The sequence below is a fragment of the Pseudochaenichthys georgianus genome, unplaced genomic scaffold (assembly GCF_902827115.2).
Source record: "Pseudochaenichthys georgianus unplaced genomic scaffold, fPseGeo1.2 scaffold_463_arrow_ctg1, whole genome shotgun sequence".
Taxonomy (NCBI): Eukaryota; Metazoa; Chordata; class Actinopteri; order Perciformes; family Channichthyidae; genus Pseudochaenichthys; species Pseudochaenichthys georgianus.
In genome coordinates, this window is record NW_027263027.1 from 153499 (window position 1) to 159753 (window position 6255).

At 38.7% G+C, this 6255-nt stretch overlaps 1 protein-coding gene across 2 annotated transcripts in view; it reads right to left on the reverse strand.

Annotated features, from left to right (window-relative positions):
• The window catches only part of rassf8b (Ras association domain family member 8b), a 28643-nt gene extending 23568 nt beyond the window's left edge, over positions 1-5075 (reverse strand). Inside the window, exon 1 of one of the 2 annotated variants that reach the window (XM_034078681.2) lies at positions 4775-5075. The gene's annotated coding sequence lies outside the window, so the exon portion shown is untranslated. The remainder of the gene's footprint in view (positions 1-4774) is intronic. The other variant, XM_034078680.2, reaches the window with a different exon arrangement.
• Between the last annotated feature and the right edge of the window lie 1180 nt (positions 5076-6255).

A 6255-nucleotide genomic window follows, 5' to 3' on the forward strand; every position in this document is an offset into this window, starting at 1 on the left:
AGCAGCAGCTCTGTGAGGCTTTGAGCTAAATGCTAATGACAGCATGCTAAATGTAGGCAAAATACTATCCAACATAATTAGATACATTACATTAAGCTACATGGTGGTTATAAATCAGAATTACATTACATACACTGAGTGTGTGTTTAAACTATTGGATGTTTTAGTAAAAGCACATTTGCAATGCTAGCAGCTCTGTGAGCTAAATGCTAATGCTAGCATGCTAACTGCGCTAACATTTAACAGGTAGCTACAATGTGTGCTAACAGTTATAGCCAGAAATAATACATTACATGGTAGTTATAAGTCACTGAGAGTCGTCATTTTTTGTTCAAGTAAAGTTATAAAGTATCATCAAATGTCAGTGAGTGACAAGAAATTCAAAAGTATTATGATAGTTGACCTTATGAGGGTTATCAAGAATAACTTTTATCCAATGACCTTTTCCCTCTCTGTCTGTGTCTGTGTATTCTCTTGTTCCGATTAACCCAGCCAAATCTTGTTTCTTGTTTTGTATCTATATCTACGCCGGGAACCAGAGTCGAGGCTGATCCTCTTGCTGTAGTCCTGTGTCTTGGATCCTCTATCCCGAGTTCTGGATTAAGTCGTGGACTTCGGGTCGTGGCTGAACCTGTCTCTGCGGTCCTGCCTTGGGTCTCGTCTAGCTGACATCCTCGTGGATTCATCTTCTCATTACAGACGCATGCATTTCCTAACATTCGGTCTATATGCTGTAAAATGTATTATCTCTTCGATTTGCACACGGCATCTATTGCACGTCTGTCCGTCCTGGGAGAGGGGTCCCTCCTCTGTTGCTCTCCCTGAGGTTTCTCCCATGTTCCCTTTAAACTGTGGGTTTTTCTCTGGAAGTTGTTCCTTGTACAATGTGAGGGTCTAAGGACAGAGGGTCTAAGGACAGAGGGTCTAAGGACAGAGGGTCTAAGGATAGAGGGTGTCGTTTTTCTCATACTGATATTCTGAACTATCTGTGCTGTTGTATTTGCTGTAAAGCGTCTCTACTGTAGGCTAATTTTATTATATGTACAGCACTTTGGCTCCACCAAAAATCGTTTATCAAAGTGCTATATAAATAAAACTTGATTTGATTTATATAGGTAATTATAAAATACCAAATAATGTGATGATAATTGTTAAAGACATTACGAATATCCATGAGTGCTTACTGATTGCGATGAGCAGATTTTATTGCATTATAAGTACGTTTATATTACAATATATACATGGACATCACTGAAAGTGTTAAGTAATGTTTAACATATTAGCTTATTATGCACTAAACACAAAGTAAAACCGAGGCAAGAATAATCAATTTATTGTACACATTCTTACGTGAAGACAACAATGTCCTGAGAGGAATGTGGATGGATATACAATAAATGTTTAAATCCATCCATGGGTTAAGATATTTCGTGCCAAGCCACAGGATATGCTCAAGTCAGCACTGCAGGTATTTGGGATTTAAAAAGCTAATTAAATTAGGATTTGAACCCGTGTCCTCAGACATAATGTCACTTTTCTTGATGGACTATAGTGGGGGCTCAGAGGTCTTTCCGTAACACACTCATGACTTTGTGATTTTCACTTGGCACACAGCCTCGTATCGTACGGCACAATATTTCATCCTGTATCTCCTCCCTTTCTTTCCTATTCATAGTCTGACATGAAAGCTGGTAAAGATGTTTAGATAAATCAAAGGTGACTGGAACAAAACCAAAACCTTTTTCAGTTTGCAATTACACATACCAGAAGCACTACTCTACAGCAGTGCTTCTCAAAGTGTGGTCCGCGGACTTTGGACCACAAAGTCCGTGAGCGCCCCCTAGTGGTCCGTGAGTATATTGGTAAAATTTCACATTTGAAATAAATAAATACATTTAAGTTTTCCGCACTCTCGCGGGAATATCTCCGCAGTGGAGCGAGCTTAAGTTTCACTTTCGATTGCATGATATAGCCCAGATAAACACCTTCATCACACATGTGGCCACTTGTTTGTACCATTTTCAGGCGATTTATAAAAAACGATGAGTTTTTGGATATTTGTGAAGTTAGGTGGTCCGCGAGTGTTTTTTTATTGGTTAAGTGGTCCATGGTATGAAAAAGTTTGAGAAACACTGCTCTACAGTACGTCCTGGATTCTTATTTTCACCTGTGTGTGTTTCTTTTTCTAAAACTACAAACTTTTTTTTCAACGTTCTTTAATCTCGTCATGTCAAACCGAGCGCTCAACGGAGACACCTTTTTAGAGATTACTTCCACATCAGCTGAGTCAGCTGAGCGGAGGGGAGGTGGTTGCAGGTTAAACAAAAACATGGAATAAGCGGAGTGAAAAGATCCAGAGAGAAATCACACAGAACAGCTTTTCATCCAGGAACTGTCAACCATCCATCCTGCAAGATAAGACTCTCCTGTGAACAAACTAAACGGTTTCAATGGAGGCAATACATGCTAATTATCAGAGGTTTTTAATCCACATGACTGAAACATCCTGTAATGAGAATGTCTTTATCACAATGACCACTAATGTGCGAAAAGAGGTTGTTGAATGGGTGAAAACAACTGAAAAAAACAGCAATTTAGCATCTTTTTGTTATATTTCAGCGCCTGTAACGACCACCATATTGAAGTTGGGTGACATATTGCCAAATTTAAGTCTCAAAAATTAAAAACTAATCAGCCTGCAGCAGACAATAAGCCTTTAACCCTGTAAGACTTGGAGCTTAGCTAACATAGAGGTGGAGGGAAGGGGGGTCCAGACTGGATTATTTACACTGTAGAGTTTGTTTAATTAAAGTTTTCTGCTTTGGGAGCTGATGAGGAGGCTAATATGGACGACATGGAATAACATGTTTACTAGTTTAGATACAAAATCATTGGGATTATTAATATGACTGAGAGGGAGAAATTAAAGACAGCTTTTATGTTAAAGGGACACATATGATTGGATGCTTAGAGAGGAAACTGCACTGAAAATTCTGCAGAATGTTTTAGTTTTTTAAAGTTGATGAAATATCATTGTTCCAGTTTTCCTAATAAATAATTGTCACCGATTAGCAAATAAAAGAAAGTGAACAGGAAACATTTTGAGGATCAATTCATTATTACATTCATTTGGGAGGACTTGCTGCTAAATATAAATGTATATACATACCAGATATTTGAAGATGGGACTTTGGGCTTTCAAGAAATGTTGACAAGCTTTTTTTGTACTTTTTGACATTTAAAAAAATCAAGGAAACAGATTAAACAGATGAAAATGTTTTGCTGTAGTTGCTATTAGTTAGCAGCCAATATCTTTCAAAGCACATCATTTTATTTAACAAGGAACAACCCTTAAACATATATTAGAGACAAACCAAACGGATACTAGCAAGAAGTATTGAGAAGGGGCGGGATATTGAAATAACTCCGTTAAAAAGGAGGGAATGTGAAGTTGTGCACACAAGAGAATATAGTTGTGTGGTTGTGCTGCAGTGTTAGGGTCTACTACAAACACAACGTATGTGGATGAGTTTTGTCCTTGTTTCCATCACGTGTGCGTCAAGGACTTCCTGCTCGCTCTGTCGCTGTGTGACTGCGTTAAAGGAACTCTGATTAAAAGCCACTGCTGAGTGAGCGCTTATTGCCCAACTCTATTAAGAGATGCATCGCTGCAGGGCTCTCCACACACACACACACACACACACACACACACACACACACACACACACACACACACACACACACACACACACACACACACACACACACACACACACACACACACACACACACACACACACACACACACACACACACACACACACACACACAATTCCTGCTGGCTCATGGATCAGATATGTGGAAGACCAAAAGCACTCCATTTAAGGATCTATTCATGAATTATAAGTTATACAATTGGGAGGATAATGAGGAAAATGTGATAAATCCAGTATCATATTCACTATGAAATGAGATATAACAGCCTACAACCGTGTGTTATTTGCACCGGATTTTAAACACATGAGCACATACTACAGTCAAGAAAGCAGGAATAAAATCAGGCTCATAAGTCAGACATGTGGAAGACCAAAAGCACTTAATTTAAGGATGTATTCCTGAGATATAAGCTATAACATGTGGAGGGTAAGAAGAAAAACATGAATAAATGTTGAGAAAGTTATGCAACTACAGCTGACACATGTATATTAGCTCTCCAGATATATGGGTATTCACTATGAGATGATATATAACAGCATATTTCAAACACATGAGCACATAGGCTACTACAGTTTAAAAAAGAAGGAGTAAAATCAGGCTCATAAATCAGACATGTGGAAGACCAAAAGCACTCAATCTAAGGATATATTCCTGAGATGTAAGTTGTAACATGTGGAGGATAAGAAGAAAAACACGAATACATCTGTGTTAGCTATACATGTATATGGGTATTCATTCAATATGACATTATATAATCAACGACAACCTCATGTCTATGTGTGTGATATAATGTCATATATTCATTATCCTTAGTGTTATAGTCTCTTTTGTATATTTAATGGTGTAAATATATAATCGTTTATATTTTTGACCTTCCATTACAACTTATTTCCTCATGTTGTTTATGTTTGCAGCACCATACACCAAAGACAATTCGTTTCGATGTGTAAACCTGTCACTAAACTGGATTCTGATGTTATTGTCAGCAGATTTTAAAATGCAGGCTTTCCTGACGCATCGACATTCAGCCCGGTGCGTAAAAAGCACAACAACATACCTGTTTGCAGACCAGTGTGTGTCAGAGCATGGGTAACTCTGCTGTTGTGCTGCAGCCTCACTGCTTCTCTCTGGGATACAGACAAATCCAATGCATGTTATGCGGGTCACATGCAGGAGATCCGGTGCGTTCTTCGTGCTGGTTTAACGGTGCAAACACAACCGAGCCTCGATAACAAGTCTGGGGTACAAACATGCGTCCATCCGGGTGTTATTGGACCTCCGACATGGGGCTCTGAGCATCTGTTAGCTGCTGCTGCTGCTGCTCCGTCACACAGCCTGTGCATTGCATCGGAACTGAAGTGGGACACCGCAAGGCATCATGGACCTAAAGCTGCAACGCACTGGCCACGCAAACCGCGCAGAGGTCCAGTCAGCTGAGTCAGATACAGGATTGTTTTTTCTTTCAAAGGTGACTAAACGGAAACAGATTTAGTTTTTCTTGTAAGGCAAGGCAAGACAAGTTTATTTATATCGCACCTTTCAACACAAGGCAATTCAAAGTGCTTTACAAAAATGAAAGACATTAAGAAAATGGCATTTAAAATCAGTCGTTAAAAAGAAAATCTAATAAAATAAACATTAAAAGAAAAAATACATGGATAAAAGTTACAGTGCAGTTTAAGATATGAATAGTTCAATTAAAAGCAGCGGCAAAAAGAAAAGTCTTCAGCCTGGATTTAAAAGTAGTAAGAGTTGCAGCGGACCTGCAGGTTTCTGGGAGTTGGTTCCAGATATTTGGAGCATAATAACTGAACGCTGCTTCTCCATGTTTAGTTCTGACTCTGGGGACAGAAAGCTGACCAGTCCCTGAAGACCTGAGAGATCTGGATGGTTCATCATTTAGCAGGAGGTCAGAAATGTATTTTGGGCCTAAACCATTCAGTGCTTTATAAACCAGCAGCAATATTTAGAAATCTATTCTTTGACACACAGGAAGCCAGCGTAAAGACTTCAGAACAGGAGTGATGTGATCCACTTTCTTAGTGTTAGTGAGGACTCGAGCAGCGGCGTTCTGAATCAGCTGCAGCTTCCTAGATGTTTTAGTGAGACCTGTGAAGACACCATTGCAGTAGTCCAGTCTACTGAAGATAAAGGCATGGACAAGTTTCTCCAAATCCTGCTGTGACATTAGTCTTTTAATCTTGGAGAAATTGGATATTCATAAAAAGTAAATTTTGAACAATTTTACCAATTATTATAACAATATAGACTAAACACATTAACGAGGCAATCAGTACTAATTGTATATTTAGTTTTAGTTTTTTATTTATACAATGTTGTATTACTTTATATTTTTTACTCCTGATGTCAACTTTTTGGGATAAATGTCATATATTTATTAAAAGAGATGGGCTGACTCAAAATGTTGGGACAATTTTACCAATAATTAAAGAGTATAGTAGTAATATTACTTCATATGTCTATTCCAGATACAAGCGGCCGAGATGGGTGTTCTCCGCAGGGTGGCTGGCGTCTCCC